Below are 25,450 nucleotides of genomic sequence, written 5' to 3' on the forward strand. Positions count from 1 at the left end.
AGTATTTAGAAAAAAAAATGTGATAGGTGGTGAATTCATATAAGTAACAGAAGCCAGTGGCATTTGAATTCAAATATTACCATCATATTCTGCCTTTAGATAAAAAAAAAAAATTATTTTGATTACTAGTTCTCAGTCTATATTGGTCTGTGTACCTAAATCCTGGTGGTGTTACATTTGAATCATTAGGTGGTTCCATTTTGCATGCAGTTATTTTCCATATTCCACTCATCCTTAGCATATTGTAAGGAAGAATACAGAAACCCTGAATGCTGTGTTTATCTTCCATGATTCATATGTTAATAGTGACCACACTTTGTTCTAATCCTTTCTGAGGTTTTTTTTGAGATGTTTTTAACATGCTGCTGAGATTTTGTCTTTCTTAATTTAATTAATTTCATTAATTTCTGACATCCTCACCCTCCCCTGGGTTGTTGTAGAGGTCTTTTTTTCAGTGTCTGCACAAACTACCAGTGTATCTTGTACCTTTTAAAGTGCCTTTAACAATATGCTGATGACAGTGAAGTGCTGCACACTCTTTAGGCTCTTTGAGTAAATGGCAAAATTATGGTAGCTTGACAATATTTTCTGTTAATACTTTCCAGACCTATTCTTTGTGGGATTTATTTCCTCTCTGAAACTATTCTCACATATAGCACTCAAAAGATCTATAAATATGTGCTGAATTTTCTCTCTTTTTTCTTTTTTTTTTTTTTTTTTTATCCTATATAACCTGACTCTTCAGGATAGACACCACTTTCTAAGAAAACCCCATTTTTCATCCTAATGAGCTTCCATATATGATTAATTTATACAATAGTAGGAGAGAACTGTCTGCCTGTCCCTGCTGTCTGTTTAGTCCAGACCTACATCCCAGCACACTGAGTACTACAGATCTAACCACCTTTCTGTATTTCTCCTGTAGAAAGCCTCAGAAGAATAACAAGCTTAGTTTGGTGCATAAATGAAAAGATTGGAAAGCACATAATTCATTGAAGGTGACAGTTATCATACAGCAGCTCCCTGTTAGAGTGATTATGCACATGGGAAATGATATACTGCAAGTTGAACATTTTAATCATGTGCATAACTTTGAAGTGATGGATGATGAAATGTGGTTTTTCCTTGGTATTTAGGTTGCTGTAATCTCAAGCAAAGCTTTGCAACGTGGTTATTGCTTTTTACACTTTCATTTTTAAGACAAGAGAGAATGTAAGGCAATGTATTGACTCTTAATAATTGATGAATGATCTATCATTTCAAGGAACGACATAACTGATCCATTTTGACAGAAGGTTTTGAGGTCTTCTTTCCAGCTGAAAGAATGATGAGCACAATAGAGCTGGTGGTGAACACAACAAAGCAGGGTTTAGGAGAGAGTGTTAGCTCAAGGTTTAAATAATGAGAAGTTACCTGACAAGCTTCATGCCATACACAGGAAAGAAAAAGTATATGTCACAACCAGAAAATAGCTGAAATTAATCCTATGAATAAGCTTGATAGATCCACTGTGATCATAATTTAGAGTGATGGAAGAGAGAGAAAAGAAAAAACAAAAAAGCAGCGATGCAGCCTTAGATGCATGAGAAGAAAAGAAAGGTAAAAGTGAAGTGCTTTTGGTAGGCCATTTATTAAATTAATTCCTTCACTCTCAGCAAAAAATCATACAATTCATTGCACATGACAAAGAGCAGGAGGAAGCCCATCAGCTATAAACTAACCCTTGCTGTCCTCCAAGAGTGTAACTTCAGGTGCTAAATCATCTCCTGATTTGAAAAAAAGGAAAGACTTTGAAGGTGCTGCTATTGTATTTCTGCCTTACACGTCCACAAAGAAAATTTCTTGCTCTCTCCCATAGCAGAGGTTCCATCACTGGGGTTACATTAGCTAAAAGCAAGAGTTATGGAAAAAGTCACCAAAATTTGCAGCCAGTGGTTCTGCTCCTTAGGTTTGTCAGGGTATCTGGGCTGTGGGAACCTGGCTGTGTCAGTGCTGGTCCAGACTTGCAGCACCAAACGCAAAAGGCAAATATGGGGTAAATCATATTGAAAGAGTACTTTGAAGAGTACTTTCTTATGCTCTTCAGGATTGCTGAATGAATTGTCCCATCATAAAAGAGATGGGAGAATTGACATGGGTGGATCACTGAAAAAATGATGTTCACAGGTTTAACATGGGGCTTTGAGATTACAAAAGATTATGGCTGGCATGAAAAAAATAATAATGAGGGTGATTTAAAGAGAGAAGCAAAAAAAAAAAAAAAAAAACTGATGGAAAAGAAAAAATATTTTAAACATTATTAGGTATTTCTATTGCTTTTGCTCCAACACACAACTAAAAATGCAATGAATGAAATGAAAAGGCAGTATGTTTAACGCCCTAAAAATAAATTCATAGTGCATAAATAACCTTTGGAACTTTTTGCTACACTACATAATTGATGTTAAATAAAGATACTACTGAGATTTTAAGTTAAACATTTGTCAAAATAATGGCAATATGCCTTGTTAGAAGGTAACTTGGGGTTTTATTTTCTTTTTTAAGTTACATATAGATTGATGGTTTATATCATAATATGTCATCAAAGTCTGGATATTTAGATAGACTCTTCCTTTTTAGGCCAGTCATTATCACTGCTGTCTGAAATTTTCTAAATCTTTCTCTGCTAACTACCCTGACTGATGTCTGGGAAAAAATTCTGGAGGTCTGAGGTGGTCCAGTGTGCTAAGGCACCTGTTTGTGCAGAGTAGGCTGGGTTCTGTGTGCAGACATTTTCCCTCTTAGACAAACTGGTCTGTGTCTGAATTCTTTGACACTGGCAGGGTTTCTGCAGAGACTTTAACACAGGTCAGATTCACCTGGTGGAAAATAAACCAGGTGACTTTTGGTCTTCTTGTTAAAGGACTAGACAGAGGAAAAAAGTGCAGGTGGGCTGTGTGAAAGAGCACTTGAAGATGTTTCTGTGGCTGATTGTTATACTATTTTTAATAGCAGAGAATAGGAAAAAAGTCACTTCAATTAATGTTTCCATTGCATGGCGTACACAGGGCTGGCTGCACATTTAAAGCCAGGTTTGTCACTGCTCCCTGTTTCCTCAATGGCCAGATGTGAACAAAATTCAGAGTATTAGTTGCTAGTACTGCACAACCTTCTGGTAAACTCCAGCATGCAGGATGGAAATGAAATTGTCCCACAGTCCTCTCTGAGGCTCCTGTGCCATTTCACAGAGCCCAGGAGTTATTCCTATTATCCAGGGGTGACATATGAAGAATGTAGAACCAGCCATTCAAATCAGGACATCCTGAAGATGTTGGGCTGGTGGTAAAACCCAGTTACAAGAAAGTAATTTATAAAGTGTCAAAAGGAAAGCATATAGCACACATATTGTCTTTGTCAGAGTGTTCACTTCAGAGGTTAAGGGAGTGATGAAAGCATTTGTCATGTTAAATTAGTTTTTAGCTCTTTTGATTCATGCCAAAGTTGGAGGAGAAAAATATCAAAAAGAAGAAAGAAGGAGCGTAAAAAGAGTCACCTTGTATTTTTCACAAAGTAATTGCTGCCAAACATAAATACCACATTTTTGTAAGCCCCTATGGTGCTCTGATTTCTGCCAATCTATCTTCAAGCATCAAAGAACATCTGACCATCAACATGCCAGTACATTAAAAATATGGTAATTTAAATATTTAGACTTTCCTGTAGGGAAAAAAAAACAAACAAAAACCTGAACTGTTATTTCCTGTGGAAATTAAAAGCTGTGATGGGTTTAAAGATGTTTCACTTGAAAATAGTGTCCTGATACCCAGAATGAAACTTATAGATATTGATGCTATTTTTATCTGCTATCATATGCAACAAGATACAAGAAAAATTGAAGAAAAATGACATAGGCTATGAGAGCAGCATGCTTGCACCACACCTTTAGTGCCTATGTTGCACATGAAAGTATTATTAGTCATTTATTCCTCAATGTTATTTGACCTTAAAGACACATGAGGTTTTAGATAAATTTCAGGTTTCTGCATAAACTTGAAATAACATATTCACTTCAGTGCCACAGAAAGGACTGAATTGCCAAAGGGTCTGGCAGTTAATTAAGCAAATGAAAATCTCCTTCTTTTAGAATTTGAAATATGAACCTGAAAAATAGCTATTCACAGCACATAAGATTTAGGGAAATAAATGGCTAATTTATGTAGTTTTTCCACTTATACCACATAAGTTTTCCTTTGTGTAAGAGTCAGACAAAAAAAAATCTAGAAGGATTTCTGACTTGGAAGTAGGAGTCTCATCTTTGCATCAAATATCTGTACATGGTAAAATTTGCATAAATTTTTATCCTTCAGGTTTTGATATCAACTTATTTTCTTCCCACAAATGAGTCAGTTTGTAAGGGCTTGGATGAAGTTTGTTGTTCATGTTTGTAAGTTCTTCCACTCCAAAGTCAGCTTGTCTTTTTGACTCTGATTCCACAGATGAGGATTCATCAAAATAGGTTGCTGAAGTGCCTGTCTAATGTACCCACTGATTTTTTCTCTCTCTCTCTGAGTTGTTCTTTACAAACAGGAGCTTTCATTTCATTTGTTTTTTTATCTCGCTTTTATTTATTACTTGTGGAGTCAGAAAACCACAGCCTTTGTCTTGTCCAGACTTCACTGAAATCAAATTTGCTAGACATTTTGGAAAGCAAGACTGCAAAAGGAAAATCATGCAAGGCTGGAACCTCTGAGAGGCAGAGGGCATCTGGCTGTCAATCACTGCAATCAGATTCACTTGAAATCAATGTAAACCAAGGGAATGATGCATCTTGCAAGATTAGCTGATGACAGAAGGTTCTGTTCTTAAATTTGCATTGAAAATAGGTGTCAGTTAGGGGCAATAATTAAATTTTAGAATATGCCTGTCATATTTTAAATGTCACACATTCCGTGATTCTTATTGACTGCTATCAGTCAATCTGAGTGAGAAAAGCGTGGTAGTAGCTCAATGAGCTTGTCTGATGCTACCTCTGAGGAGTTTTAGGAAAAAGCATCTGGCTTCATTCCATAAAAAACTAGGTGCTAGGATTGGGAATTTTGGTGTCTGTGTCCAGGAAATTCAGGTGTGGCTTTTTAGCCTAGCAAGAGTCCCTTCCCTGTTCCACAGTCCAAAGGTGTGAGATTCATTATGTTACCAAGACAGATCTTCTGGAGACAAGCTGCTCCAGCTGCACTCTGTGCTTAATGCCACAAAGAACAGGAGCACTCTGACATGAAATTCCTTGGGCATGGTTTTCCTGGGCTTTTCCTGAGACAAAAGCCAAAGCTTGACCCGCAGATCTGCTCCAGGAAAAGCCAAGGTACTACTGTTTTGCCTAGCAGAGATCTGGGGAGAAGGAGAGGAGGAGGATTCAGTGTGGAGGGGCAGGCTCACAGCCTGGGCAGTTCTGTCTCTGGGACATTTTCATACCATGAAACTCAGCAGCTCAGACTGGAGTGAGCCCCATGTTCCCATGACTCCCAAAGTGCTGTCATGTGCTCAGCTCAGCTCTCACAGTTGAAAACCTTTCTTGCTCAGCTACCAGGCTGAGCATCCTCGGAAGCCTTGGCAGGAGACAGGGGACAGGGAGGATCACAGAATGTTTTCTTCCATGTGTCACTGGAGTTGTGTTTTCAGGGCACGTTTTGGGTTGTTAATGCAAATTGCACAGCACAAGCTAGGATGGGTCTGAGGAAATGTTTTTCACACATGCTGGCAGTGCTCCCCAGGAGCTGTTAAAATATATTGCTTTCAACTTGAGTAAAGAAACACAACTGCCTGGCCAGTGCTCGTTGTCCTGGCTGTGCCTGCCCTGCTCAGAACATCTGCTTGGCCAAGGTTAGTGCCAAGGAAATGAGCAGTGTGATGTGACAGCACAGAAAAGGCCAACCCAGATATTACAGAGAGATGCTCTTTACAATTAGTAATTTAATAGTACAGCCATTGTTTATATACAGAAGTGTTGGGTTTTTTAATCATAGCTGCAAGAATGGCTTCCTCAGAGGTGCTTTCTCTTTTGTCTCTCAGTTGTGAAGTACAGGTTGTGCTCCACATGCCCTTGCCATCCTCCCATGCACAAACTAGAAAATATGCTGGATTTCACGATGGCTGTGTGACAGAGCCTATTCTCACTTTCATCAGTGCAAATACCTAACATTATGAATGTTTTAGTGGTCCAGGATTTAATCCCAGAATCACAGCTTTGTCAGGGCCAAGAGATAGCAGAGATAAGTAGATGCAGAATGAGACTTGCAGGAAGCCAGGGGGAAATGATGAAAAAATGTTAAGATATTTTAGTGAGACATGCTTTATAACCCAGCCCAACAAACTGAGCTGAGGCCATTTTTCAGGGAAAGGGTAAGCATAAGGGATATTGAAGATTAAATAATGTCAAGTCAGAGATACCTATCAAATAAACCTGTGGTCATTCTCTCTGAAAAGTCAATGTTCAATACCAGTGTAAAATGTCTCATTTCTTCCTAGGGAAGCATTGCTCTCTTAGCAGTTATTTAGATTGAGATCACAAGTTGATCATTTATAGATTCATTTATATTGATTATTTCTTGCTGTGTTTCTTTGTTGACTCACTGTGTTGTTTTGCACTCAGTGTGCTTATGGATTTTATTTGTTTAAGTATAGCAGTACATATTTGCCTTTAGGAATAGAATTATTGCTCTGTGGGTTCAGAGAGTCTTGAAAGATTTGACATGAATTTTCTAAGTGTGGCTAATGTAGCTCTTAAAGCAGCATTATGAGTGCCATGAAGGAAAAAACCCCACAAATAAAAAATACTGAAGTGTACTACAGAGACAAGAGAATATTCAAGGAATATTTGAGGAACTTGAAGGAAGACAAAAAATTTGAATTAAATTAAACTTGTGAAAATAATAAGACAAGGTAACAGAGTAGGGAACTTACAGAGCAAAAGAAGTTGAACAAATTGAAAGAGAAATGACATATCACAGAAAACTTTACTCACCATAAAATATAGTGGGATGAATTGAGCACAGTGATTTAAAACCTGTTTAAGAAACAGTTTTTAGGTTTATTGCAGCTTTTGCTTATTCAGGGTTTAATTTTATGTAGTCTTGCATCAGACTTTGACCTGCCCTCTCCTGTCACTGCTCAGATCCCAGTCATCATATATATTCTGTATGTCCAGTAATAAAGTCATTGACTTGCCAAGGTCAGACAGTTTGAACAGCTAATACACCAAATTTTTGTGATGTTGTGCCTTGTTATTAATTCCTTACAAGATAGCCTCGTAGCTATAAACAGGAAAAATGACATCTTCTGTGACAACCTGTCTGACCCCCAGGACAAATTCTGCACTCCAGATTTGGGTTTGCAAGGGTATAGGATGATTTGTGTTGGAAGGCACCTCTGGATGTGCCTTCTGCTCCAAATGGGTCATCTCTTATGTCCACTCTGCTCCTGAAGACCCCCCAAGGACAGAGATTGTGTGTGGCTTTATCTTCTTCATGACCTGGAGGTTCCAACAGGCTGCTTTGAATGGGCAGAGGAAGGCCAAAAAATTATTTTATTTAGTTATTTTATTTATTAGAGCAATGTGCATGGTAAGGAGAGGCTCCCTTTTGGACTGGTGCATGTATACTTGATAGTCAGCAAACTCTCTCTGAATTTCCCATAATCATTGCTGACGTCAGAAGCTTGGATTACAATGCCAAAATGAAGAATGTAGTTGGTTAGAAAAATCATGTTTTGACTTGTATGTTGAGCAGATTTGATAATGAGAGAATCAGTATTGAACCCCACTGTGTGATTATAAAACACTCTTAATGTCTTTATCTTGGCTATTACCAAATAATTACTAGGAAAGGCAAGCATTTGTGTTAATGCAGTTCCTGAATGGAAAAGGAATTTCATTCTCTAAGGTTGATCTTACAGAACCTCACCTAAAACTGTAAATATGCTCTAGGTTTAGTTTGTTTTCTTCTCTGGGGTGTCCAGATTTATCCCTCTGTGTCATATTTAATTTTTAAAATGTACTATACATAATGCATAACAGTGCTGCAGTTAATTGAATTTCAAGCTTTATTTTAATTTGCCGGTTGGTTGATCAGCTGATTTCCTCCAACATTTTTCTTACTAAACACTTGCTGAGAAAAGCACAGAATAGAAAATGTTCTCACATGCTGCTGCCAGTGTGGCAGAGCAGGTTCCCCACGTGCTGGATAACAAGGTGTCTCTGTGTCTGTGGCACCTCACTTGCCTTGCAGGAGCCAGCCTGGAGTAGACAAGGCTCTTGGAAAGGTCAGACAGTCTGTTCCATCGATGCTGCTCATCCCTGCATGTTAACAGCTGTTTTGTTGAAATTTGGGTGTAGTGCACTCTTCCTGCAGCTCTCTTTTGTATTTTCTGTATATTTGCATTTTCTTTCAATTCACTTATTTCTCCTGCAAGAGGCTTCCCACGTTCTGCGAGGTGCAGGTGGCTGCAGATATCTAGTGCAGGGACCAGAGGGTGAGGAAAGAGCTGGGGGTGCAGGGGCTGCTCAGAGGGCCCCATCCATGCTGGCTGCAGCAGAATGCCAGGGATCCACTGCTGCTGCTCAGGGTCCCAACTTCACATAAAAAAACTGACTTATGTGCAGTTGTACTCACAGCAGCTCCAAAACCATCAAGAGATTTCATTTCTCAATTGGGATCTTTTTGCTACAAGTTGCCTCCTAAATATGGAGGCCATGAAACCCATCTGTAATTCCAGGGGAGCTAGTTCAATCCAAGGCAGGTGGGTTGTCAGCAAACTCAGGTTGTGCTCCTGACAGCTGGAATTGGAGTTGCAAGGGTAATATTTTCTTTTGCAGAAGGAAGTTACTCCCTCTGTCAGACTGTACTGTCACTAGAGGATTTCTGTGTTCAGTTATTAAAAGCTTTAAAAGAGAGGTAAATAGTGCTTGATATGCTGAGAAAATTAATGAATGCTAGGAAAATGTCAGAAGTACACAGCAAGTATCCCAAGGTAATATAAGAGTAGATATGAACTTGTGACATTTTTGCTGGTCTGTGGAAAATGCAAAAGAACCTTAGACTGAAAGAGAAGTGAAGCAGTTTCACAGCAGGCACACTAAAATTACCAGAGCTGGGAAAGGGAACAGCAAAGCCCCACACAGCTCATGGTGATGGGTTACAGTGCCTTTAGCATCCGACCTTTTCCAAGGAGAGGCCTGGTCATGTTGGTAAGGATGTGGTGCAGAGCTGGGACCTGAAATGGAGAATCCTGTTAAAACTGGCCACAAGGTAGCAGGGGGCAGCGAGATAAAAGAGATGCAATTTAGGTTCATCTGATTTATTGAGCCAAAAAGTTATTTTACCTGTTATTTCTTTCTTCATACATGTCTTCCTTTTACATCATGAAACTCCATTAATCACTGAAATGCAAAACTACAACCACTTGAGAAAAGAGAGACCATAATGGAGTCTGCTCATTAAGAGAAGCTCAGGGATCTGATTAGTCTTACTCTTGCGGGGGTAGTTTGACTTTTTTAAAAAACATTTTTATGTAATTTTAACTCTTATTGTGTTGTCTTCATGGCTGGAATCTGAACCTTAAAAACATCAAAGTTCTTATACAAGTGTTTAGGGATTTGGTGCTTGGTTCATGAACAGTATTAGTCTTCTCCAACCAGCAGAATTTTTCTGCACCTCTCGAGTCTTCCTGAAAATCCTAAAACAAATAATAGAAAAATAGTGATTTAAAACCTAATTTCTAATACAAACCAGCTCTGGCTGTCTAGATGAAGAATAAGCTTCAATAAATGGGAGACAGACGCAGCCTCTTCAGTATGAAGAGTAGCAGGGATGCAGAAATAGAAATAGGTTTTTCATTACTTGAGGGATTATGCTTGGGCCAGAAATGCCAAATATTCTGTGGACCGCAGCTGCACTTCCAGTCTGCTGCTGTATTAGCTGGTAATAGTAAAACAATGATGTGGTGCTAGAGACAGCTATTTGTTCTCAGAAATACAGAAAACTTGTTTTCCCTTTCTTTGCTTGGATTGCCATCTTGTCCTCCATGGCATGTCCTAAACTTCTGCCCTATTGCAGTAAATGGGCTACAAATTAAAATGTACATTCTCCTTGAGCACCACCTGAGGATGCTCCTCCAGCTGCCAATGTGCTCCCTTAGCCAATTTTTTCTTCTGTCCTTGTGACACTCCTTAGTCAATTCAGGGGCTCGTTACTTCCTTGCACAACTGGGTCAGGGCAATTGCCTGAGCAGCTGTGGGCAAGTGCCATCCATTAGACCTGCAGCAAGGAAGGGAAGGGGCTGCTGTGCCTGGGAGCAGGGAATTCAGAGATGGTCAGCAAAACAGCAGGATCCATCCTACTCCTGCCCTGTTTCTCTGTCACTTGATCAGCACTGCTCACTTTCATATTAACAGAGAGACTGGAAATAGTTTTGTTTTCAGGATGTAGCTCGGTGGAGGGTTTCACTCAATCTCATCTGAGAATATTTGTAAAGGGGAATTACTTAAATTAAAAAGCTGTGGTTTTCATCTCTTTAGATTTTTTCTCTTAGATATCTGACAGAATGAGTTTTATCTTTTGCTGTAGGCCAAATAAAGGTTTAACAACATTTAACACTGTTCTCTTTATCTTTAGATTTTTTTCCCCCTGTCAAAAATCTATGCATTTCCTGTCTATAAAAACCACCACAGAAGTGGTCTGCTTAACTCCATTTCCCCATGCTATGAAGCATTGTTTTAATATGTTGTTTGACTTTTTACACTGAGCAGTCATAAATCATTCATCTCTTCTCCCATATTTACCATTAGAAAACTGTAAACAGCTAGAACAGAAAAAGGCTTTTAAATACATTGCAATTTGCTTAAGATTGCTTTGGCACTCCTGGATGAACAAATATACAGCATGTACCTTAGCAGTGGGAGTTTTCTCTGCTTTGCCTGTCTGTGTATTTCAATGTAAAGATTCCTGTGTTGCCCATGGTTTGAAAAGCCAATATTTAGTACAGAATTCACTGTTTCAATGAATTTGGAATTCCTGGAATTTGGAATTTCAATGAATGTGGAATACCATTTCAAAGCTGTCAGCATGCCAGCCTGGATTTCAGCTCAGGTCTGAAGGAGGAGACCTTTGAGTAGCTACTGTTAGCCCCTTTGAGGTGAGGAGTTCCAGTGCAGTGCAGCTCAGGGGTTCAGGTCACCAGGCAGTGCAGCCTTCCAGAACAATCCATGCAGTCCCTAGGATCATTCTGGCACTCTTTTTCCAGGGCCCCAGTGTCACAGGAGAAGCACAAACTACAAGATGTGGATTGTGCTGCAAATCCTGCTCTGGCAGCTCTGCTGCTGGGACCTTGGATTTCCAGTTTGCCCAGTGGGTGCCTTTACCTGGGACCAGTGTGTGTCACTGATGATGAATTGTTTCCCAGGGTGGAGCAGCACAAGGCCTTGTGTTGCCTTCATAAAATCTGTCTTATTTGTTACCTTTTTGAGTATGGAGCCTTTATTCTGGGCACAGATCTTTGCTTTTGCTAATAGAAAGGTCCAAACCAAAGCTCAGGGCCCAAAGTTTAGGAATCCCAGTTCCCTTAACTATTTCCATTTTTCAGCTGTAAGCTATCCTTTACATACTTTCAGCAGATTTTGTTTTAAATGCTCTCCATTAAGAGTTTCTGCTGAGTGCTACAACTCGCATTCTCTGACAATCCCAGAGCAGTTTGCAAAAGAGGTAATGGCTGCATGTACTGCACACCTTGCTTTTTCTTGAGTATAGTGGTGACTCTGGAATCGTCAATATTTTTTATAGCTGTAAGAAGCAGTTTCCTTAGCTCAGTGTTCAGGGGTTTGACACGTGAGTGAATTACTGAACACAGGAGGTCACCAGTAAGCATCTCTGTGAATGCTGCTAGCCAAAATTTGGGATTTTTTTGAAATTCAGTTTTATTGTGTGACCCCAAATCTTTCTGTTTTCAGTGGCAAAAGATTTTTATCATTCCTTGCGAGGCAAAACAGGCTTCAAACACCAAATGTTAAGATTTGGGGGTTTGGATAGCAGAAATTCAGTCTTTCACTTGGCTTAGTAACATTGCTCATGAAAATGTTCTGATGAAAGAGTAACTCACCAGAGGGCAGGAGGATGGCTTTGAAGGCAGTTTGGCCCTTTGAGCACTCACTCCTCAGCTGGTCTCAGTTCAGTGCTCAGGCACACGGCACTGGTAGGCAAAGGGGAAGGTTTGCCACTGCGTGGAAGAATCTTTGTTTCTTTTGGCTGGAAATTTAAAACCAGCCATGTCCTTTCTTGGCTGAAGGAAAGCACCAATGCTACATGCTTCCTCCTCGCTTGCAGGGTCTGTAAGACTGCGGGGCTTCTTCCCAGCCCCCTCTGCTGGGGTGTCCTTTGTTGGATGTGATTTATGCCAACGTGCTGTGTGCGCTCAGTCTTTCGTGAGTCACACGATTTATCAGTGCCAGCTCTGGGCTGGGGAGGCCTCTGAAATCTGGGAGTGTCACCTCCATGAAAACATCCCCTCTGTCAACCCAAGAACTGGGAATCCTGCAGTCATTAATCCCTGGTTTTCTGTGGGATAAATGTCCCACATGCCATTTACAAATAGAGACGTTATTGCTGAGCATGAAATGCCATTTCAGTTTGAACTCTCTGACTAGTCTGCTAAGACAAAGATAATGTTATTCTATGGTAGTTTTACCTTTCAAAGCTTTTTCTAAATATAAGCAGTTTTTCCCTAAAGCCTTTTTGTGGAAGTCAAAGGTCTGGATAGAAATGGCAAGATCATAATAGAGTTTGGGCTGCAGATTATGAAAAGGCCAAATTTGTAGTAGACAGAATTATATTTTACATGTCTCTAGCTTGCTCATTGTTTTTGTGTACAAATATGTACAAATTCAACTGATTTGTTGTGTGCTACTAGATGCTCTTAAGTCATATCCAGATAATAGTTTGTGATGTACTAAAAGTAAATAATATTACAATGAGCTGATAAAAACTATGAGTGTATTCCCCCTACTTTTCAGCTTGCTTATCTCATGTATTTCTTCAGAGTTTTACCCCAGGCCCACTCTTGAAAATTGTCCATGTGTACTGTTCTGAAGTTTGTTAGAAATGCATATGTCAGTAAAGGCAGGAATGGGAAAAAAAATCATAGTTTATCTAAACTTTTCTGCAGCAGGGGAGAAGTTTACACAAATAGCTGTGACAGTAACTGGAAATGGTTTTATTTTCTTTTGTGAAATGTGCAGTATCTTGAAGCATTCAGTATTTTTGAGGAATCTAGCACCTATTGCCACCAATACTTGTAATGAATAATAAAATTGTACTCTTATGAGTCACAGTGCTCCTCAGACCCTTTGTTACTGCAGGCTCAGTGCAGTGCTTTGGGTAAGTTTAAGTGTGGCTTGGGGTCACTGAACACTAAATCCAGACTCTCCCAACAGATGTGCAGATCAGCTGGGTCTGCACAAAGCCCCCCTTCCCTGTGCAGGCTGGTGTGAAAGAGGGCACCAGGGAAGGTCTTTATGCACAAGATATTTAGGACAAAAGCAGTCTCTCACCTTGACAGAATGGGTTTAAAACCAGAAGAACTCGAGCTGAAAGTATTCTTGGACACCTCTGTAGCTTTGAAGGCAAGTGCTCTGTTCCCTGGCTGAAGGTCAGATCAGGCTCCCGTGAGGCAGGGGTGGGGGAAGGCAGGAGGCAGAGCAGATTTCTCACTCTCTCCTGCCTTGGTGCAGGATGCTCTGGATGTGACTGTCCCTGCCTGCCCTTGGCTGCTGCCCGGTGTCTGCCTGGCACCATCAGTCTGGGATGCCATGGAGGAAAACAAATAGCACTGCTCTCCCAGCCAAGGACTGACAGATGGGGACAGTTCTGCTGTCCTCTCATCAAATCTAGCTAGAAAATGGATAACAAGCTTTTCCAACTGAAATAAGCAAGGCCCAGATCTACAAAAGGAATTCTGTGTACCACTCCACTGCACTTGCCTTAAGGTTGATAGATTTCTCTTAATCATCTTTTTTTTTTTTCCTTCCTCCACCCCCATCCCAGATTGTATTTCCTTATGTGTGTTTTAATTCTTAACAGTCTGGACATCTTGATGACCCAGCTATTGCTATTTCTTTTAAGAAAATGCAGTTTTATTTGTACCCTTTGATTTTATTGAGCAAAAGCCCACATTCTGTGATGCTCTCATAATTAAACAACAGTTTGTGTAGAAGCCAGTATTGTAAATTTTGTTTTCCTTAAGAAAAAAAAAATAGCATCTGATTTAAGAGCAGTAAAAAATTTTGTAAGTTTTATTTATTTGTAAAGCGATAGCTGCTGTGATTGAAATTAAACATGGTATCATGCTGCTTCTGATTAATTCTAGCACAGAGGAGCCAAAAAATAACTTGATTTTTCTGTAAATAGGCTAAATTAGCATCTGGTAAATAATGATAGTTGGAGGAATTGAAAAGAAAGACAAAAGTTTTATTTTCTGCTCAATGAAATTACTTAGTCATTTTTTAAAAAAATAATGCTTGAAGTTAAGGTTATGATTCACTGTTTTGCAGAATTGAGATGAATAATAGTTAATGCTAATTTAGCTTAGAAGCATTTTACTGTGGGGAAAGTAAATGTTATTATTCCTGCACTCCAGATGGCTAAACTGAGTTTCAGTGATGTATATATTTTACATTACTGTAAAAAATGGATCTTAGGTCTGCTGGTTTTGAGTGTCTTTTGACGAGTGTCAGCCTCTATATTCTGGTATTTAAAAGTATCATAAGAACTAAATGTAAGGAAGAGCACTGCATTTCAGAAAGAAATCACAGCCCAGGGTGGTGAAGCGTGATAGACAATTGGTGCCTATTGAGACAGCAAAGCATGACAGGCAACTCCTGGCTGTTCCAGGCAGCTCAGGAGGAGAGATCTGTGTGTGTGTGTGTGTGGATAATGGAGAGACTTCTTCAGCAAGTGCTGGAATGAAAACATGAGCTGCACTATACTCCCCAAAGAACCCTACACGTTCACATCACATTTGGAGCAATGCTTTCACAGTGTTTTCCCTCATAGTAGGCAAAATCATTTGTTCTGGCTAGCATCTCAACACATTTACTGGGGGATGGTTAACATTATGTAGTTATTTTATTGAAGAACATCAGTATATACTTTTTGAGTTCTGGTGTTCCATTAAAACTGAAGGTGAGGGTCAGCAGAAGTTTGGGGATCTGTGTATCAGAGCTCTTTCCCTGTCACTGACATGTTCTATGAAAAATCCCTTCCTTAGGATTTTTTCCTCCAGAGTTGCTGAGAGGCCTCAGGAACAAACTGTAAACAATTCTTATCTGCTGCTGTGGAATGCAACAGGGGGAATCTGTGATTGGTCTCATCTGGTTGTTTCTAATTAATGGCCAATCACAGTCCATGTGTCCAGACTGTCTCAGTCAGACACAAGCCTTTGTTATTCATTCCTTTTCTATTCTTGGCCAGCCTTCTGATGAAATCCTTTCTTCTATTCTTTTAGTATAGTTTTTAACATAATATATATCATAAAATAATAAACCAAGCCTTCTGAACATGGAGTCAACTCTCTCATCTCTTCCCTCATCCTAAGACCCCTGTGAACAATGCATCATTTCCCCATTCTCCTGCTCTGCCCTTGTCCCAGCCCATCTGACTTTCCCAGGTAGCTGTGCAAGGAGAGGGCTGTAGCCTTGGGTGGTCCCAAATCAATTAAAATCTTCCTCTGGTCTCTCAGGATGCAGGACTTGCTCTCCAAGCACAACCTTATCCATCCAGTTCTATTTCAGGACCCCAAGTCACTGTCTGGTGGGGCAAGGTGTTGCTCTTCAGGCTGTTTTCTGGGAAATTCTGCTTCTTGTGGAAGTGCAGCTGTAACTGCATCTTTTTCCTGGGAAGTAGAAATCAGCACTGCCCAGCTCTGAGCTGGTTCTGTTGAGGGGAACAAAGTCTCTGGCTTTTAGTGAATTCCTATTGCTGCCAGAATATCAGGTGTGACACCCTTGGCCCACACTCTGTTAAGTCACTTTTTGCTATTGTTTTAGCTGAGATATATCATTTATAAGTACAAAGCAGCAATTTCTTCAGAGTAGGAGTGAGGCTAGACCACTTGAGGAACCATTCAGTGCTGTTCTGAGAATAAATGGCGAATGTCAGGTTCTGGGACCATCAGTCCAGTGTCTTTTATTAGCAGAATGGTCAACTTAAAAAAATAAAAAAAGTTAAGGTGCAATCTAATGTGGCAGAAGGTGTAAAAATAATAAAATATTTTACATTAATGCTCCAATCTGAAGGGAAGTAGACAAGCTTTATTCTGTTTTACATGCAACTTGATGAAAAGAACTTCACAGAACAAGGACAGGGAACCATGTGTTGTTTCTGTTCTCTGGTTTTCTTTTCAGATCCAAACCTCCTGGTAAAGCTTTCAAAATTACTCTGCTTGAACAGTAATCTGCTTTTTCCCTCCTTTGGTTTACTCATCTATCTTCCAGTGCTGATACTCCACACTCCTCCTTTCAGTGCTGTCAGGTGTAGGAGTAGTTGTGCTTTGTGTTTGTGCTACTGTTAGTGATGATAACGTGTTTCCTCATTTAAGAATCTGCAGGAATCTTCATTCTGATTCCAAGGAAAGCAGTTTGTAGGTTACTACTGGGGAAAAAAAAATTGGACTTGAAAAAGAAAGATAAGGTATAATGAGATGTGAGTGTTAGCAGTACCTGTCTGAGTGTGATGCTGACAACTCTGTCAACATTCCCAAATTGCTTTTAAAGTTTTTAATAGTTTTTTTGTGGAGCAGAAGTGAGTATTTTGGTCTTGACAATACAATTGTGATTGCCTCCAAACCTGATACAGATTAAGTTGAAGAGACATTGCAAAGGTGCTTTAAATCACTTCTGTTTCCCTGATGCAGATTAATAAAACTAGATTTATTTTACTTTATCACTAGTGTTTGTAGAATTTTATTCCGTTTCTTGATAGCTTTTTATTATTTGATTTCTCTGTGGATTCAGTGTAAAAATTACATGTTTCCTTGTTGATGTATATGAATGGAAACACAGCTGGGTACGTCTTATTTTAGTGCTTTGAAGATTGCTCTTTAAGTGCTCGTGTTCTGGTGCCACAGAAAAGTTATGCAGTGAATTGTGCTGCTGAAAAATTCAATAGCTTCAATCTACAGCGTTTGTCTGCCTCTGCCTGGGCCTTTCTGCCAGTAGGTCGCATGTGCAAAGATAGTCAGAGTCCTCCTCCTTCTTCTCTTTCCTCATCCTCTCCCCAGGTTCCATAAATTCTGTCAGTTGTCACCACAGCAGGTGTCTTATGGCAGATACAGTCCCCAAAAATGTGAATGAAGTAGCACATAATTTAATGATTGATTTACAAAGCGAGCACTGAAGGGAAAAATGCTTCTCCCTCTGATACCAGCGGGCAACCACTAAATCATCAGCTACACAAAGGTGTAGTGCAGCCATCCACAAGGAGAATTTAAGGCAAGCTAAGGTAAGCAGCATGCTGTGGCTTGCAGCTGGGAGCTGGCAGAGCAGGGTGATGGAGCAGAGCCAGTTTCTGTGGCTGAGCAATCCCAGGGTCTGGGGGCAGGACCACATTCAGCCATCCCTGCCCTCCCCAGCACGCTGGCTTTGCATCTCTGCCACAGCCACTCTCCTTCACAGTGCTTGTGTCAAGAAAACTTCTTACTAATGGAAAATTCATATGATTCTTCTAGAAAAACGGGGTTTTCATGTTTTATTGTGTAATTTTCTGCCACCTCAGTGTCCAGGGTGCCAGTGCACCTGGGCCATGCTGCTGGGGCCACTGAGAACTGCTCAGAGTTTTGGCTGCAGCATTTGTCAGTGTTCCTGATTAACCCAACGTGAGGACATATAACAGGAGCCATTGCTGAAATTGTGTTTTGCACATCTGCTGCACTGATATTTATATTTGCTGAACACTTGCACTGCTTCCTAAGATTTGATGGGGTTTGGTCACATTTCTGGAGCGGCAGGGCCCTCGTGTCTCCTGTTTTTTGGGGGAATAGGCAGCCTTTGACAGGGCTTCAGGCAGTGCAGAGAAACCCACACTGTGCCAGTGCCTTGCCAGGGAGGGGCTGAGCAGCAAGGGAGTAACCTTGAGTTACAAGTGCAGGGGTTAACCCCACATTTCTTACCTCAGTCTCATATCAATTGGACAAGCCCTGGTGACCCTGCTGTCCTTGTGTCCCACAGCTGGCAGTGGCTGTGCTTTCCTGGGCAGAGCTGAGCTGCTGCTTGCCTTCCCATGGCAAAACTGCAGGCTGCATTAGTGTAAACAGTTTTCCATACAGTATTTAGGATTGACTGCCATCTGTCTAACACATGGCCAGGGCTGGTGCAGACCAGCTCCTGTGGTTTTCCTACAGCCCCTTTGCATTTTCCTCTGGGGAGTTAAGTTTCCTTTCCCCATCCTGCAGTGCAGCGCTGTTCTTGGCTCACACAATCACAGGATCATTAAGGTTGGAAAAGGTCTCTAAAATCAAGTGCAACCCCTAGGCCAGCACTGCCTTGTCCCCACTAAAGCAAGTCCCCAAGTGCCACATCCAAACTTCCTGAAGGCATGGTGTGTGTGCAGGGCTCTGCTGGGCAGGGCTGCTCCCAGAGCATGAAGCTGGTGCTGGGAGGGAGGAGGCAATGCCACAGGGCACGTCCTTTCCTACAGCTCAGGGCACTGAAATCACTGGAAACCATGGAAAGTGTGGCCATGGAAAACTTCAGCCATTGAGGGATACTTTTCTTTTGGTATCTCCTGTAATGAAACCTTAATATCCTTGCCATTGAATTTACATGACAGATCTAGCAAATAGCCTAGAAAATGCTGCCATTAATAAAGCAATCCCTTAAGGACTGGGTGCAGATACAGGGAAATGTGTGTTATGGCACCATTCAGCAAAATTTATTCTTGCAATTATGGCCCTCAATGCTGGCACACCTATTCTTAAAAGTGAAGTCTGCATTTGTAGACTTCAGAGGTTTGTTTCCAGCATTCTCAAACTGCAAAGGTTGCTAAGTTGCTAAGATACAGGCAGAAAGGTAAGTTTATTTAATACATTTTGTTGAATAAATTTTTAAAAATATGACTGTGATCTGTGGTTCACTAGGTTATATCTGAGGCTATGCTCAGGTGGAATTGTCATGAAAAATAGTATGGACTTGATTCATGATTGCATTATTCCTCTTCCACACTGATATAGCTACATTGAAAATAATTGACTTAAACCAATGGGGCATGAAAAAGATGCAGGGATGAATTTGGCTCTGTTTCTAGAAATGAAATATGTGCCATTTTCTGTCCAGCATTTGCTGTACCTTAAGAAAAATCATAAGGCAAATTACATCAAATCACACTATTAAAGGAAGCATTTTCTTGTTCTGTGCAGTAGAACAGACCTGAAACATTTATGTGTTCAGAATTTTCTCAAAAGCACACTTTTTATCCTTGCCCTGTATTTAAAAATTGATAACCAAAGGGAAAAGCTGTTGAGTTATAAAAACAGGGGATTTTTTTATTGCAATTGTGTCATCTTCTGCTAAAACATAATTGAACTCAAGGTTTGCATTTGCAAATGACCTTGACTAAAGTTTTGCAATTTAAAGAATTCATGCAATGACTTGGACTGTCTGGAATTTCAGAATCCCTTTATGGGGCAAAACCTATGTTTTGCTCCTAGTGAGGACCCTGTATTTGAGAAAGAAGCTCTTTCTGCCTCTCATGGGATGATTTTAGACTCTCTTTACAGAGAAAATCAGTGCAGGAAAGCAGTTCAGAGAGAGGCTGAATGATCTTAGGAGTCTTGTTCTCACGTGTGGCTCGAAGAACCAGCTTGTAAACTCTGTGGGGGTACCTGGCTTGCCAGTATTCTGGAACCAGTAGCCCATTACTGGCCACAGCCTTGGGAATAATCTTCACTCCACTGCTTTCTGCATATGGAGACTGCTTTATGTCACAGGGATGACATTGCTGGGTTTGTGGATGCTGCATCTTCCAAGCACTGAAATAGTCCCTACAAGGGCAGAGAAGGCTGGAGCACGTGTGCTTGGGCACAGAATTCCCTGGCTCACACCACTGTGCTGCCTTGGAAAGAATAAATAATGTATTTCTGCCTGTCAGTCCCCTTTGCTTCCTCTTGTCTTCTTTCTCCCTGAAGGGAGGCTGCAGGCTTAGATTTTCTCCTTGATTCAAGTTTTTAAACTTTATTGGAAATTTCTGAATGCAGGAGGAGGGAAAAGAATGGGAGGATGATTACATACCTTTAAGGGCCTGAAGGTGAAAATCCTCAGTCTTAATTTCTCACCTTTAAGCCACTGTTCATTTGCTTCTTGAGTCAATGTTTTCCCAGAAGCATTAGTGACAAAAGCAGCTGCATGTGTGGATGTCCCCTTGTGTTCCTTGGGTCCCATCCCAGGGGTGCTTACCCAGATGTGGATCACATGCTGCCTTGGGAGGGGGACTGTTCCCTGCACATCTGAAGTACAATCACAAGTTGATTGGAATATGTGTTGTTCTTTCCAGCCAGTTCTTGACAGTTTATTCTTTAGGGATCTTTCTAAAGGCACAAATCATTGCCTTATGATGGCTGTTCAGGGTAAGCTGCCTGGCTGTATCTGACAGTGCCCTTCCCCAGATTCCCCTTTTCTGTCTCCAGCTCCCTCACCAAGCTGTATGTGCCTGTGAATGTACTCAGGTAGGACAACAGAAGAAGGAGAAGATTATAAAAATAATTTATCTCTTTAAGAATACTGATCCCCAGGTAGGGTGGTTCCTTGTACAAATACCATGGGTGCTGTTAAAACCCACAGGCAGGAGAAGTAGGCACTGGTCATCTGCTCTGTCACTGCTCCTGGCAGGGCTGTCCCTACAGACACAGGACAAGGAAGGGACAGAAGGACCACAATCACCTCCACAGAGTTCTTGCTTCTTTCTTTCAGAGTTCTTGCTGCTTTCTGCAGCCCACTGTGAGCAACAAGGCTGTGGCTGTCAGGCTCTGCTTCCTCTGCCTGAGGCTCTGGCTCCTGGTTCCATACCCAGCCAGGTACTTGTCCCAGTAGTTTTTCAGCTTGTACCTGTCCATCAGGCAGATTTAGAGGGCCCATGGCTGTGGAAAAGTGCTGGATGGGGAATTTGCTCTTTTGCTTCTGCTTGCTGGAAGAAGAACTGGATGGCATTAATTGGCTTCAACCTGCCAGATGTTTGTTTCTGGGCTTCCTAATACACCCTCTTATTAATGAGTCCATGTTCATCAAAGTCTGCTTTTTATCTCCACTCATATAGATGTTTGAAAATAAATGAAACTCAGTGGTCAAATAAATACTTCATTTTAACCTGAAAAAAATATATACATGATTTAAAAAAAAAAATTTAAATGGAGCTTCCCATTATTCCCAGTGGATTGTGGGAATTGGGTGAAAGCCCTACAGTTCCTTCCTTGCCAAAATGGGGCATAACCAAGTTTGTTTAGCAGGCTTTTCATGAGTCAGTCCTTCCACTGAAAGCTCCTCTCCTGTCACCTGTTTTTAAATGCTTCAAATGTAGGAAGCCTGCTGCAGGTGGTATCAGTAGTTTTACTGATCTGAGGCCTTGGGCAAATTCATTTGAATTGCTTTGAAACTGCATATTCAAAATTCAATAAAATAAGAGGGTCTGATGGTGCAGCTGCAGCATATCCCCTCCAGCTGGGTTAGCTGGGATGTTTCAAGGCCCTGGACTAGCAAAGCCTGGGTGTGATGTACAGATTATACAGATAGCTGCCAGGGAAGAGGTTTTGGCAGGCTGGGTACAGCGATGCCCCCTGCCAGAAGACTTGGGAGTGAGTAACAGTGGATTTCATGCTACATGGCATCTTTTGCTGGCTTTCCTGGACAGAAATGTGTTGGTGCAATAGTGGCAGCAGGCCAGGGGGAGGGGACTGCCTCAAGGGTAAAGGGATGGAATGTAGGAAGGAAAAAGAATAAACCCAGAAAGCTCCAGTTGTTTTGAGAGTGACTGGCTATCCCGAGTGCTTGGTCTGGCTCCAAAATGAGCTGTTCTGTGGGCGGGTTTCGTTAAATTGCATTCAGAAATCATATTTGCCCTTGGGCAGATACCCTTGCTTTTATGCACAGTAGGCAAGTCACATGCACTGAAATGGAATTCACATGGTGCTTTAGTCAAAAAGCTAATGTCAGTCATCATACCTTTTATGCATATCCAGTCCCTTGGTTCTTTATGCCCATTTAAATATGCAGAAGTGCTTTTTATTATTACACTGCCTGTAAAGTATGGAGATAGAGATATATAGGCCATGTAATTTATTGCAGTGTAGACTCTTCTCTGCATATGTATTCATCACATAAATTAAAATCATGGGCATAAAACATTTTGGTCGGTGGGTTCTGATTTTCTCAGATTTCTGCTGTTAGACAGTGGAAGTAATTCCTTCATGTGCCGTGCATCCACGCTTTCCAAATGACTCCTTCAGTAGCAGTACAGGGCTTATCTTTGTAGCATTGTAATGCTGGTATCCTTGTGAGCATCACAGTGCTGGCACAACCAGCACAGGGCCCAAAGGTGAGACAATCAGAGAATACACGCAGGGACGTTATTGGAGCACCTGATCGTTGGACTGCACAGTATGTCCCTCGTTATTGAAAGGGCTACCATGAAATTTAATTTAGGATTTTACAGACACATTTTTGAATTGGAAATCTCTGTAATAACTTTCCCTTTGCTCAGCCTTTTAACTGTGAAATTCAGTTGGGGAGTTTTGAAGCAGCAGGTAGTGTCTCAGCACTCTGGAGGGATTTCGCCAGGATTCAGCTAAAGTGCTTGCAAGTGTCATTTCCATATTTAACTAATTTCAGTTTTTAATTAGCTCCATGTGAAAAATGAGAGTTCACGCTGAGCTAAGCTGTCAGCACAGAGGCTTGTTTCCTTTCTAGCCTCTCAGGACAATTACTGCAGCATCCCCTGTTTTTTTCAATGAGAGTGCTTAGCCACTGCACGCTCCGTCCCTCCATTGTTCCCTGCCAGGAGCCGGGGAGTGTGTTGTGTCTAGCTTGCTAAAATGGAGAAGATAACTTCTGACAATATTTCAGATGTGAAATTGGCTCAGCAAAGGTTCAAAGAACTTCAGAGGTCTGGCTCTGAACCATCCAGCAGCACGGAATGCTCAGAGCTCCCTGGCACTGTGCAGTCGGTGCCATTGTTCGAGCAGCGTCTGATCCTTCCAGCTCCATCCCTGGGCACTGCTGCCTTCCAGCCAGCACAGAGGGACAGCAGCTTTTTCCTGCTCCTCCGTGGGGTTTCTGCAGCCTCCTGGGAGCAGTGCAGTGTCCCAGAGGCTGGGGGGCCTCCAGGAGAAAAGAGTTGCCTTTGTGTAAAATTCCACCATATGAGATAGGCATGGAAATTGGGTAATTCTGCATCGCGGTTCAAAACTTCCCTGTGAGGACCTGAATGCAAATGTTCAAATAGTTCTTGAGAGCTAAGTGAGAGGTGCAGTTTGTGTAAACTCTGCAATGCCATGGGATGTGAACAGATTTCTGAAATAATTTTATTAGCTGATGGCAATCCTGAGTTACATTTACATGCCAGTCGCATAATGCTATTGTTATTTTTGAAAGAATGCAGTCATTACATTTTTAAAATTACATTTAAATGGGAAAATTGGTGGAGATGTTACCTCAGGGTTGGTTTTGAGTTGTTTGTGGTTGTTTAAACCTGTCCTATAAGGAGAGATTTTTAAAGATTTATGAATATGAAATATTATATGAAAGTATCTTCATTTTCATTTTTGTTTATATCCTAGCAAAACAGAGGTTGTGTGTATTTTGTTCTTCACTAATTAGCATGGACAGCCACTTCCAGTAGGCAGAAGCTGATTTTTTTCTATTAGACCATAAAAACAAATGCATATTTTTTAAATCAGGATGGATGAGAAAAAAAAATCTCAGCTGTGGTACTTTTTGTGTTCTTGTAGTTCATAGTGTTGTGAAGGAAGAAGGTAAATACATTGCAGAAACTTGTCAGGTACAGTGACACAAAGGAGTTCCTAGTCATTTTTCTTTTAAGGTGCTGAGGAGCTGCTTTGATACCTGCTTTCAAGCTGAAGCAAATTCTTGAAAAGGAAAAAAAAAAGGAAAATAAATTTCATACTGAAAAGTGAAGCTGAAATGCTAGATAGATTTTCAATATAGTTCAAGTTTTGGGGTTTCTTTAAAATATAGTATTTACTGGTTTATCCATCACATAAAAAAAGAAAGGTATATAATCCTGATTTGATTGCCAGCCAACTGGGTGTAACAGACATGAAGAAGTAGAACTTGAGTATTAGCAATGAAGTAGCAGTGTGTAATGCTAGCTACCATATATATATATATTAATTTCTGCCCCTTGTAGCATGAGTTATCTTCTCTTTGAATGATAATTCCTGGTTATTTTATTGGTATTACTAAGTAAAGCTGTTACATATATTATGATTGTATTAATCATTTAACATAACTCAGTTATGCCTTACAAAGTGCATGTAATTGAAGGCAAAGGTTTCTGAGGGTGTGTAATCTAGCCTGTATTTTATTCCATGATGCCTTAATTAGTTGTATACAGTGATGCATGTGCTAATGCATTACAGCTCATGTCCAATTCACCCTGCAGTTCAAACCACTGAGGTTTTGATGGCTTGCCTTGCTGTTGCCTGTAGAAAACACTGCTTTTTTTCAGGCACTGTTATGATACTTGCAGTCTCAAATACTTTAAATAGGGCAGTTCTGAAGTGAAGCTTTCCCCACTGAGTTCAGGGACAGTTTTGACCTTGGTCACAATGGGCCTTGATTTTAGCCAGCCCTAAATGGGCTGATGAGGAGCATTCTGCACTGCTGACCTCAGACAGTGCAGAGGCTCCTGCAGCATTTCCATTGCAAGACAGAAAGCTTCATTAAAGTGATCAGGTATCAGATGCTCTCTACATTAAACTGGCATCATTTTTCTGTTGTGGACAGCAGCTCCATCTGTAGCAGTGCTTTCTGCAATCTCTGCAGTGGTTAGTTTTGGTATACCAAGGAGATCAAATTGAGCCAGTCTTAAAACCCCATCTTTTAAAAGGCAATTTGAGACATAAGAGATAAAGAAAATTAATACAAATATTAATATTTAATTGAATATTTGATGTTCCTTAGATTAATCAGGATGTAGGTGTCCAAATTAAATAAAAATGTTTTCCATTATTCATGGTGCACAGTGCTTGGAGTGGACTTAGAGAGACTCTGGTGTGCTGTCATGGTGTCTCTTGGGATTTCAGAGGCACAGGCAAGCTCCTGTTCCTGTACCGGCTGATGAAATTGTGTAACAGATGTTTTGGTGATGCAACTCATAATCATACATGAGCACACACACACAGGAATTCCTTGTGAAATGCCTATTGCTGC

The 25,450-nt window shown here is 40.8% G+C and overlaps 1 protein-coding gene across 13 annotated transcripts in view; it reads left to right on the forward strand.

Moving 5' to 3' along the window:
* The window catches only part of TENM2 (teneurin transmembrane protein 2), a 612,765-nt gene that overhangs the window by 450,504 nt on the left and 136,811 nt on the right, over positions 1 to 25,450 (forward strand). The gene's annotated exons all lie outside the window — the stretch shown is intronic.

Source organism: Haemorhous mexicanus, chromosome 15, assembly GCF_027477595.1.
Source record: "Haemorhous mexicanus isolate bHaeMex1 chromosome 15, bHaeMex1.pri, whole genome shotgun sequence".
Classification (NCBI taxonomy): Eukaryota; Metazoa; Chordata; class Aves; order Passeriformes; family Fringillidae; genus Haemorhous; species Haemorhous mexicanus.